Source organism: Mesoplodon bidens (genome assembly GCF_964165515.1).
Source record: "Mesoplodon bidens genome assembly, chromosome: 5".
NCBI lineage: Eukaryota > Metazoa > Chordata > Mammalia > Artiodactyla > Ziphiidae > Mesoplodon > Mesoplodon bidens.
In genome coordinates, this window is record NC_138161.1 from 51,275,669 (window position 1) to 51,288,517 (window position 12,849).

A 12,849-nucleotide genomic window follows, 5' to 3' on the forward strand; every position below is an offset into this window, starting at 1 on the left:
TTTGTAACAAATGAAAATATTTTTCAAAACGGAAAGCTACATAAAAACTTTCAGAGACAAACAAAAACAGAAAATTCAATACCATTTACTAGAACGCATATTAAAGGACATCCTTGAGGTAAAATAAATACAATACAAAACTTACCTGCGTCTCAGATTATCTGTAAAATGGGAAAAAGCAAGACTGAAAAAAAAAGACTCTGTGGCTTTTCACATCAGGGGATCCCCACACTTTTGTGTCTTACCTCCAGGAGATGGACGACGAAGTTCTCAGAGTGAATAGCAGAGAAAAACCCCCTTGTGCTTCTGGCAGGAGGAGAGGAAAAGGAACAATTCTGAAATACGCCAAAGCACCCTGTTTGTCTTTAAAATGTCTGCCCTCAGGTGAAATTATTTACCTAGAACCTAACCTGCTGGGGTTAATCAGAACTTAATTGACCTGGAGGAAGGAAAAACCCAATTCCAGACCCCTCTAGCCTTCCATGGGGAAGAAAGGATATACCCAAATACAGCCCACTCTAGCCATCGGGGGCCAATGAAGAGGGTCAAAAATTGAGAAGTCTGTGTGAAATTCACAGATCAGTGGTACAAGCTCACTCAGAGAGAAGTGAAAAAAAACTGTAAGAGAAAAGAGAAATGAAGAATGCCTTTCATGACATTATTGGTAGACTGGAGACAGCTGAGGAAAGGTTCTCTGAGCTTGAAGATATCTTAATAGAAACCACTGAAACTGAAAAGCACTGAGAAAAAGGACTAAAGGAAAAAAAAAAAACAAGATCCAAAACTGTGGGACAACTGAAAAAGGTATAACACATGCCTTATGAGAATTCCAGAAGGAGAAGAAAGAGAGAAAGGATCAGAATAAGTGTTTGAAACAATAATGACAGTAGAATGCCTTGCAGGAAATGTTACAAAAAAATCTTTAGAGGGAAGGAAAATGATAAAGGTCAGAAACTCCGATCTGTATAAAGAAAGGAAGAGCATCTGAGAAGGAATAAGTAAAGGTAAAATTAAAACATCTATTTTTCCTATTCTTAAATAATCTGTTAGTTAACAGTATGTTCAAAATAATAATGGTAACAGTGTATTCAATCATGTGTACTTATATATATATATATGTGCTTATATATAAGTGAAATGAATGATAGCAATGATAAAAGGGACAGAAGGAAGGAATAGGGATTATTTTATTACTATAAGGTAATCATTACTTGTGCATCAGTATAGTGTTATTTAAAAGTGGACTTGAATTAGCTGTAAATGTTATTGAAGCCACTAAAAAAAGTAAAAACAGAAGTAAAATGAACTTGCTAAGAAAAAAGGAAATCATATAAAAATGCTCAATTAGAAGCACAAAAGACACAAAAAAAGAGGAAGACAAAAATAGGAATAAAGATCAAAGGTGACAAACAGAAAAATACTAAAAAATATGGTAGTTTTTAATCCAACTATATCAATAATCACTTTGACTATCAATGGTTTAAATGCACAAATTGGCAGTGTATCAAGAAACAAGACCCAACTACCTGCTGTCTAAAAAAATCCACTTTAACATAAAGACACATAAGGATTAAAAGTAAATGAATGAAGTAAAATGTACCATGCTAACACTAATCCAAAAGTAATATTAATTAGTATCTATATTAATTTCAGACAAAGCACACTTCCAAGCAGGGAAAGTTATCAGGGTTAAAGAAGGGCATTACAAAAGGACAAAGAGGTCAATTCTCCAAGACATAACACTTTTTAATGTGTATGCACCCAACAACAGAGTGTCAAAATACATGAAGTAAAAACTAATAGAACCGCAAGGAGAAATAGATGAATTCACTGTTATAGTCAAAGACTTCAACACCCCTCTATCAGAAATGGACAGATTTAGCAGACAAAAATATCATTAAGGATATAGTTGAACTCAACAGTCAACTAGATATAATGGACACCTATAGACTACTTCATACAACAACAGCATAATATATATTTTTGTCAAGCTCATATGGAATATTTACCAAGACAGGCCACAATACAGACACATAAAACACACCTTAGCAAATTTAAAAGTATAGAAATCATACAGACCACAATGGAATTAAATTAGAAGTCAGTAACGGAAAGATAACTAGATCTTTATCTAAGTTATCTACACAAATCCCAAGATATGCATAGATTAAACAACAAATTTCTTTGATGTGGGTCAAAGAATAAATCTCAAGAGTAATTAAACACTATTTTGAACTAAATGGAAATGAAAACAACTTACCAAAATCCATGGGATGCAGTGAAAACAGTACTTAGAGGGAAATATATAGCACCAAATGCATATATTAGAAGAGAAGAAAGATCTAATTTTTCCACTTAGAAAATTGGAAAAGGAGCAAATTAAATCCAAAGTAAGTAGAAGAAAAGAAATAATAATAAGTATAGGCAGATCTCAGAAGAACTGGGTTTTGAGACTCCTTCTGGTGCCTGGTAGGCTTCTTTCCCATCTGCTCTGTTCCATGTAACCCCTCGAGGCCCTTGGAGGAGTCCCGGGTGCCTGGATAAACTCACTTATCAGAAAATGTATTGAAGGTCTCTAATGTGTAAAGAGTTACCCTAGGAGCTATGGATTCACAGCCCACAGTTTATTACTGTTTTAATTCATCTGCCCCTATTATTTTTCTCTTCCAGGAATAAATTCTCTTCTACTCTCCAACTAGTTATTGTAAGTATATGATATCACCTAAGGTTATGTACAATAAAGTTTATTTTCTCTTCTTCCATTCAGCAAACATTCCCTATCTTCTAAATACCACATTGAATTTTTCTGCAATAAATTCCTATACTGTAGTAGCCAGTGTTACCTAATGTTGATATTTCAAGTATCCTCTTTTACAAGTAATAGCTTTTATTTCTTCAGAGTATAAAATATTGAGTGAAGGAATCATGTGTAGCAAATATGTTTTTTACTATTATATCATATTCCTTATACAGAATCATACATAACATCTTCTCATCTTAAAACTCTCCAAAGCCCATCCATTACTCTCAGAGTACTGACTACATTTCTTTACATGGCTAAAAGGACACATCCATATATTACCTACTTATCTCTAAGTGTGTTTGCAATATTTTACAACTATATTCAAGATTACAGGAAGATTGTCTTGTAATTTTCTTTTATGGCAATATATTTGGTCAGGTTTTTGTATCACTGTTATGTTGGTCTTACAAGACCAATAGAATACAATTATCTCTTTTTCTATTCTCTGGAAAGTTTTGAATAATATTACCTTGATGGAGAAGTATGTGGATTAGAAATTTCTTTGCAGAAAAGCTTTTAATTATGGATTAAGTTTCCTTCAAATAATAGGATTTTAAAATTATCTCTTCATTATGATATAAGTCTTCTAAATTGTATTTCTCCAGGAATTATCCATTCCATCTAAAATTTTCAATTTATCCATGTAAAATGGCTCATAATATTCTTGTATTATATGTGCATTGACTGTCTGACAGTATAACTATCTTATTTTGCATTCCTTACACTGAGCTTTTGTATTTCTGCTATATTTTATTGAGTCTTACCATGGAGTAATTTTTTTTAAGAACCAATTTTTGACTTTCTCTAATAAATAATTGTTTTCTGATTCATTAATTTTCCCTCATATTTATCATTTTCTTTCTTTCACCACCTCAGACTTAATTTTTTATTGTTTTTTTTCTTTTTAGCTAGACATTATTTTTAGAGCAGTTTTAGGTCCACGACAAGATTGAACATCAACTACAAAGAGCCCCACACATCCACTACCTCCACCACTATCAATATGCCCCACCAGAGTGCTACACGTTACAGTTGATGAACATAATTGATGAACCTACATTGACAAATCATTATCACCCAAAGACCATAGTTTACATTTAGTGTTGTACATTCTATGGCTTTGTATAAATGTATAATGACATGTATCTACCATTATAGTATCATATAGAATACATTTACTGCCCTAATAATCCTCTGTGATTTGCTTTTTCATCACACCCTCCTTCTTAACCCACAGCAAACACTGATCTTTTTATCTTCTCCATTGTTTTGCCTTTTCCAGGTAGTCAAATAGTTGGAATCATACAGTATGTACCCTGTTCAAACTGACTTCTTTCATTTAGTAATATACATTTAAGTTTCCTCCATTTCTTCTTATGACTTGATAGCTCAATTCTCTTTAGCACTGAATTATATTCCATTGTCTGTATGTATCACAGTTTATTTATCCATTCACTTTCTGAAGGTTATCTTGGTTGCTTCCAAGTTTTGGTAATGATGAAAAAAGCTGCTATAAATAAAGATGTACAGGTTTTTGTGTGGACATGAGTTTTCAACTCCTTTAGGTAAATACCAAGGAACAAGACTGCTGGATAGTATAGTAAGAATATGATTACTTTTGTAAGAAACTGCCAAACTATCCCCCTAAGTGGCTGTACCATTTTTGTTCCCACCAACAATGAAGGAGAGCTCCTGTTCCACATCCTCACCAGTATATGGAGTTTTCAGTGTTCCAGTTTATGGCCATTCTAATAGGTGTGTAGTGCTATCTCGCTGTTGTTGTAATTTACATTTTCCAGATGACATATGATGTGGAATGCATTTTCATATGCATCTTTAGTATCTGTATACCTTTTTCAGTGAGATGTCTGGTGAGGTCTTTGCCCTAATTTTTAACTGAGTTGATTGTTTTCTTATTGTTGAGTTTTAACAGTTCTTTATATATTTTGAATAACAGTCTTTCAATGAGATATGTCTGTTGTAAATATTTTCTTCCAGTCTGTGATGAGTCTTTTCATTCTCTTCACAATGTCTTTCACAGAGTAGAAATTTTTAATTCTAATGAAGTCCAGTTTATCAATTCCTCCCTCATAGATCTTGTTTTTGGTATTTTTTAAGACCATTTAAAAAAATAAAGTATAGTTGATTTAAATGTTGTGTTAGTTTCAGGTGTAAAGCAAATTAATTCTATACATACATCTATATCTTTTCATATTCTTTTCCAATATAGGTTATTACAAAATATTGGGTAGATTTCCCTTTTCTATACAGTAAGTCCTCATTGGTTATCTATTTTATACATAGTAGTGTGTGCCTTCAGTATTGTAACTCAAAAATTATCACCAAACCCAAGGTCATCTAGGCTTTCTTCAATACTCTCTTCTAGTTTTATAGTATTGCATTTTACATTTAGGTATGTGAATAATTTTGAGTTCATTTTTGTGAATGGTATAAGGTCTGTGTCTAGATTCTTTTTTTCTTTTAATGTGGATATCTAGTTGTTCCAAAACCTTCCTTTGAAAAGACTTCTTTTTCTCCATTGAATTAGTTGTGTTCCTTTATCAAATACTAGTTGACTATATCTAAGGGGGGCTATTTATGAACTCTCTATTCTGTTCCATTGATCTATGCATGTATTCTTTTGCTAATACCAGACTGTGTTGTTTTCTATAAATTTGTAGAATGTCTTGAAGTCAAATAGTGTCAGTGCTCCAACTTTGTTCTTCTCTTTCAGTATTGAGTTGGTTATTCTGGGTCCTCTACCTCTCCTAATAAACTTTAGAATCAGTTTGTCAATAACAAAAAAAAACTTGCTGGAATTTTGATTGAAATTGCAATGAATCTATAGATCAAGTTGGAAGAATGGACTGCATAATAATATTGAGTCTTCCTGTTTATGAACATAAAATACCTCTCCACTCATTTGGTTCTTCTTCTATTTCAATACATTTTTTAATGAATGAATTAAAGAATATAAGCCTAAAAGAATCAGAATATGTATATAAATTCAGTGGAAAATCAGACTGAATAATATACAAAGGGACAAATTTTAGAGAACTCAAAAAGTAGGCAAATGCATGGTGAATTTGAACTTGACTTAGGCTTCTTAAGCCCCTGACCTCTTATTTCCTAAAGTTACCTCACTGCCAAGTGGTACATACTTGTAGTTTTCTATTACTTATAAATTCACAAAAAGTTACTTCATCAGGTATACATTATAAAGAACAGATTTTTTCCCCCGGAACTTGGGTAATACTCTGCACACAAAAACTGCTCCTTGAAGCTTGGACTATTTTGTTATCATTTCTTCTGTCTTCTAAGAGCCTATTGTTTTCCACACAGTAGGTATACAACAAATGTCTCATAAAACTAAATACAAATCTCTCCAGAAGAGAACAGTTTATGAGTACCCTAACTGGTTTATCATGTGTGGGACTTCACAGAGTTGTTGTCGGGACTGATAGGAACTGCACTTTATTTATTTCTGTATTTGCCTTCCTTGAAACTTACATAGGCTTAAAATTCAGTGCTGTATGCTCAGCCTACCCAGTGTCAAAATTAATCAGAAATTGAATGAAATCCACTGGACTTAATCACACTTAATACTAAAATACAGAACATCCTATGTTTAGAATGTCAAATTATGGGTCAAAGATGAAATCATTTGCTGGTATGAAAAGTAAGAGACATTTAATCTCTGAGCAATTTCTCAAAGATGCTCACAGTTGTCCTACTTAACATAGTGTCTCAGCCACAGTGCAGCAAGCTCTACTTGCAGGGATGGAAATAGGACATTATTAAAATGATATCTGCTTGTTTCAATGGTAGAGTAGGAAGTAGTACCTTATCTTTTTTCATCTACATTTACCATTAAAGCATCATATAAATGTAATCAAGAGAAGAGCTCTAGAACCCTCGTTAGACTCTAGGAATCACGATGTAAAGAAATAATAATTATAATATAGATTGGACCAAATTAAGAAGCAATGTCAATAGGTGATGCCCAACTAACCTTTTAAATCAAAATGGGACCTGTAGCAAGAGCTGTATTGGAACACAGGTTCAGCTTGCTCCTCACAAAAGGAGAACTGCTTCATCCTGGTCCTTAAATGAAAAACCCTTTACTATTAAAAAAAATCTTTCTATAGCAGTAGAAATCTTCTTATTTTGGACAACCATTTTTCTTCAATAATTTGTGGTTTCAAAATCTAGGATATCGATATTATTAATATACATATATGCACACACAGAAGAATGAGGTGACTTAGAAAATGTATTCAATAAATATGAATAAATATTAAATCTAAAATAAAAAGAAAGGTGATAATTAATGGAGGAAAGGGAGTGTGTATACGATATTCTCAGAGTCCTTTCCTACATTAAAGTTAAGCCACAATTTTGACTCTAATTATGTAGTCTCCAAAGCTAAAAGGGATTGAACATTTTTTAGCATGACTTGTGGAGAATTTGAGAATAAACAAGAGTTTATCAGTGGAGGCAAACTTCTTTTGGCATTTCAATCTGGAAGGCTATTTCTGTTTTTGTAGTGTGTGTGTGTGTGTGTGTGTGTGTGAAGTAAGGAGTTATATGGGTAACAATAACTGATACAGTGGATAACATCCTCGCCAATGACCCTACCGTAAATTTAGTGGTGAATATTAATGCCAAGTCATCAAACAAAGTAGGAAGCCATAATATTACACAATAATTATAGTAATATAATAACCAAGATATTCAAAATCATTGTCCTTATTTAATGTTCAAAATTAATTATACATCAGAAAAAAAGTGTTTCAATAATAAGTACCAAGTACTTACCAATTGCAAGTACCACCAAACTATTGAATGACTAAACCAGAATCAGAAGCTGGGCAGTCTGACACCAATGCCCATGTTTTTATATGCAGCATTATCATTGCTTCACCAAAAAGTCTGTAGAATAAAGAGAGCAAGCAGGCAAGAGAATTTCAGTAGAAGATTTCTGCTATTCTGGCTTCATCTACTAATAGAACTAGAAATCTTAAAATATTGGAATAGATGAATGTTTTTCAAATGATCGTCCATTGGGCTTCCCTGGTGGCGCAGTGGTTGAGAGTCTGCCTGCCGATGCAGGGGACACGGGTTCGTGCCCTGGTCCGGGAAGATCCCACAGGCCGCGGAGCAGCTGGGCCCGTGAGCCATGGCCGCTGAGCCTGCGCATCTGGAGCCTGTGCTCCGCAATGGGAGAGGCCACAACAGTGAGAGGCCTGCATACCGCAAAAAAAAAAAAAAAAGATCGTCCATGAACCTCTAGACTTAGTTTGTTGATCTTCTCATAGTTGGTGTTTTCATTTCTCCTTTACATTTCCTCAGTCATTCACTTCTATTATCAAGCACTCAATCTTGATATCACAAGAAAATGAACATCCCATCAACCCTCAACAGCAAACATACACTTAAAACAGCATTTCATACTCTTCTTCTCACTTGGTCAAATACCCTCAAAATACTATACCCATCAATGTCATAAACATATTTGAAGTTATCACTTTGTAACTATCCATCAGTACCACCTGTTCTTATTTGACATAAATTGCATTGTTTATCATGACAATCACTTTATTGCTTATGCCCACATTTTTCTTGTCCCCTTCTAGCATTATTTTCTGATAAATCTCAAACTTTCTTGAAAAAAACAGGCTAGACACTCCCTTTTGGTTTATGTGGCTTAAAACAAAGTAAAATTTATTTATTTTTAATATGACAGTCCATACCGTTCTTCATGATAGGTAGGGGGCCTACCCCTACCCCCTACCTATCTTGTGTGACCTCACTTCAAGAAGTTATGCAAGCATGCCAAGGAATTCCACCTTGAGATGCTACCACCTTAAGAATATGGTCTCCACAGTCACCACAGAAGAGAAAGAAGGGAGAAAGAAAGAAATAAAAATATTGGTGTTATTCCTAAAATCCACCCATATTTGTATGTGTGTATCCCATTTAAATGGTATCTATTTGGAGAAGACTTCCCTGCAATCATATCAAAGTTAATGGACCTTTGCTTCTTCTTCTTTTTTTTAACATCTTTGTTGGAGAATAACTGCTTTACAAAGGTGTGTTAGTGTTTCTTGTATAACAAACTGAATCAGCTATACATAAACATATATCCCCATATCCCCTCCCTCTTGTGACTGCCTCCCACCCTCCCTATCTGACCCCTCTAGGTCGTCACAAAACACCAAGCTAATCTTCTTGTGCTATGCAGCTGCTTCCCACTAGCAATGTATTTTACTTCTGGTAGTGTATATAAGTCCATGCCATTCTTTCACTTCGTCTCAGCTTAACCTTCCCCCTCTCTGTGTCCTCAAGTCTGTTCTCTACATCTGTGTCTTTGTTCCTATCTTGCCCCTAGGTTCTTCAGAACGTTTTTTTTTCTTCTTTTTTTTAGATTCCATATGTATATGTTATCATATGGTATTTGTTTTTCTCTTTCTGCCTTACTTCTTTCTGTATGACAGTCTCTAGGTCCATCCACCTCATTAACAATAACTCAATTGTGTTTCTTTTTATGGCTGAGTAATATTCCATTGTATATATGTGCCACATCTTCTTTATCTATTAATCTATTGATGGACACTTAGGTTGCTTCCCTGTCCTGCCTATTGAAAATAATGCTGCAATGAACATTGTGGTACATGACCATTTTTGAATTACGGTTTTCTCAGGGTATATGCCTAGTAGTGGGATTGCTGGATCATATGTTAGTCCTATTTTTAGTTTTATCAGGAACCTCCATACTGTTATCCATAGTGGCTGTATCAATTTACAGTCCCACCAACAGTACAAGAAGGTACATTTTTCTCCATACCCACTCCAGCATTTACTGTTTGTAGACTTTTTGATGATGGCCATTTTTACTGGTGTGAGGTAATACCTCATTGCAGTTTTGATTTGCATTTCTCTAATGATTAGTGATGTTGAGCATCCTTTCATGTGTTTGTTGGAAATCTCTATCTCTTCTTTGGAGAAATGTCTATTTATGTCTTCTGCCCATTTTTGGATTGGGTTGTTTGTTTTTTTTAATATTGAGCTGCATGAGCTGCCTGTATATTTTGGAGATTAATCCTTTGTCAGTTGCTACGTTTGCAAATATTTTCTCCAATTCTGAGGGTTGAATTTTCGTCTTGTGTATGGTTTCCTTTGTTGTAAATAAGTTTTTAAATTTCATTAGGTTCCATATGTTTATTTTTGTTTTTATTTCCATTTCTCTAGGATGTGGGACAAAAAGGATCTTGCTGTGATTTATGTCATAGAGTGTTCTGCCTATATTTTCCTCTAAGCATTTTATAGTGTCTGACCTTACATTTAGGTCTATAATCCATTTTAAGTTTATTTTTATGTACGGTGTTATGGAGAGTTCTAATATCATTCTTTTACATGTAGCTGTCCAGTTCTCCCAGCACCACTTATTGAAGAGGCTGTCTTTTCTCCATTGTATATTCTTGCCTCCTTTATAAAAGATAACATGACCATATGTGCGTGGGTTTATCTCTGGGCTTTCTATCCTGTTCTATTGATCTATATTTCTGTTTTTTTTTTTTTTTTGCCAGTACCATACTCTCTTGATACTGGAGCTTTGTAGTATATTCTGAAGTCAGGGACCCTGATCCCTCCAGCTCTGTTTTTCTTTCTCAAGATTGCTTTAGGTATTCGGGGTCTTTTGTATTTCCATACAACTTGTGAAAACGTTTCTTCTAGTTCTGTGAAAAATGCCATTGGCAGTTTGATAGGGATTGCATTGAATCTGTAGATTGCTTTGGGTAATACAGTCATTTTCACAATGTTGATTCTTCCAATCCAAGAACATGGTATTTCTTTCCATCTGTTTGTATAATCTTTAATTTCTTTCATCAGTGTCTTATAGTTTTCTGCATACAGTCCTTTTGTCTTCTTAGGTAGGTTTATTCCTAGGTATTTTATTCGTTTTGTTGCAATGGTAAATGAGTGTTTCCTTAATTTCTGTTTCAGATTTTTCATCATTAGTGTACAGGAATGCAAGAGATTTCTGTGCATTAATTTCATATCCTGCTACTTTACAAAATTCTTTGATTAGCTCTGTAGTTTTCTGGTGGAATCTTGGGGATTCTCTATGTATAGTGTCATGTCATCTGCAAACAGTGACAGTTTTACTTCTTCTTTACAGATTTTGATTCCTTTTATTTATTTTTCTTCTCTGATTGCTGTGGCTAAAACTTCCAAAACTATGTTGAATAATAGTGGTGAGAGTGGACAACATTGTTCCTGATCTTAGTGGAAATGTTTTCAGCTTTTCATCACTTAACAATGTTGGCTGTGGGTTTGACATATATGGCCTTTATTATGTTGAGGAAAGTTCCCTCTATGCCTACTTTCTGGAGGGTTTTTATCATAAATGGGTGTTGAATTTTGTCGAAAGATTTTCTGCACCTTTGAGATGATCATATGGTTTTTCCCCTTCAATTTGTTAATATGGTTTAACACATTGATTGATTTGCATATATTGAAGAATCCTTGCATTCCTGAGATAAACCCCACTGGATCATGGTGTATGATCCTTTTAATGTGCTGTTGGACGCTGCTAGTATTTTGTTGAGGATTTTTGCATCTATGTTCATCAGTGATATTGGTCTGTAGTTTTCTTTTTTTGTTACATCTTTGTCTGGTTTTGGTATTAGGGTGATGGTGGCTACATAGAATGAGATTGGGAGTATTCCTCCCTCTGCTATATTTTGGAAGAGTTGTTTGAGAAGGAGAGGTGTTAGCTCTTCTCTAAATGTTTGATAGATTTTGCCTGTGAAGCCATCTGGTCCTGGACTTCTGTTTGTTGGAAGATTTTTTAATCACAGTTTCAATTTCAGTGCTTGTGATTGGTCTGTTTATATTTTCTATTTCTTCCTGTTTCAGTTTTGGAAGGTTATGCTTTTCTAAGAATTTGTCCATTTTTCCAGGTTATCCATTTTATCGGCATATAGTTGCTTGTAGTAATCTTTCATGATCCTTTGTATTTCTGCATTGTCAGTTGTTACTTGTCCTGTTTCGTTTCCAATTCTATTGATTTGAGTCTTCTCTCGTTTTTTCTTGATGAGTCTGGCTAGTGGATTATCAATTTGGTTTATCTTCTCAAAGAACCAGGTTTTAGTTGTATTGATCTTAGCTATTGTTTCCTTCATTTCTATTTCATTTATTTCTGATCTGATCTTTATGACTTTTTTCCTTCTGCTTACTTTGGGAGTTTTTTTGTTCTTCTTTCTCTAATTGCTTTAGGCATAAGGTTAGGTTGTTTATTTGAGAAGTTTCTTGTTTCTTGAGGTAGGATTGTATTGCTATATACTTCCCTCCTAGAACTGCTTTTGCTGCATCCCATAGGTTTTGGGTCATCTTGTTTTCATGGTCATTTGTTTCTAGGTATTTTTTGATTCCCTTTTTGATTTCTTCAGTGATCTCTTGGTTATTTAGTAGTGTACTGTTTAGCCTCCATGTGTTTGTATTTTTTACATATTTTTTCTTCTAACTGATATCTAATCTCATACCTTTGTGGTCATAAAAGATACTTGATACAATTTCAAATTTCTTAAATTTACCAAGGCTTGATTTGTGACCCAAGATATGATCTGTTCTGGAGAATGCTCCATGAGCTCTTGAGAAGAAAGTTTATTCTGTTGTTTATGGGTGGAATGTCCTATAAATATCAATTAAGTACATCTTATTTAATGTATCATTTAAAGCTTATATTTCCTTATTTATTTTCATTTTGGATGATTTGTCCTATGTTGTAAGTGGGGTGTTAATGTCCCCTACTATGATTGTGTTACTGTCAATTTCCCCTTTTATGGCTGTTAGCATTTGCCTTAATATTGAGGTGCTCCTATATTGGGTGCATAAATATGCACAATTGTTATATCTTCTCTTGGTTTTATCCCTTGTTAATTATGTAGTTTCCTTCTTTGTCTCTTGTAATGGTCATTATTTTAAAGTCTATTTTGTCTGATATGAGAATTGTTATTCCAGCTTTCTTTCAATTTCCATTT

At 34.0% G+C, this 12,849-nt stretch overlaps 1 long non-coding RNA gene across 3 annotated transcripts in view; it reads right to left on the reverse strand.

Annotated features, from left to right (window-relative positions):
• The window catches only part of LOC308617275, a 208,126-nt gene that overhangs the window by 114,587 nt on the left and 80,690 nt on the right, over positions 1-12,849 (reverse strand). For 2 of the 3 annotated variants that reach the window (XR_014015846.1, XR_014015847.1), the window contains one exon: positions 7,131-7,735. This is a non-coding gene — a long non-coding RNA (uncharacterized lncRNA). Of the gene's footprint in view, positions 1-7,130; positions 7,736-12,849 lie in introns of those variants that run through there. The other variant, XR_014015845.1, reaches the window with a different exon arrangement.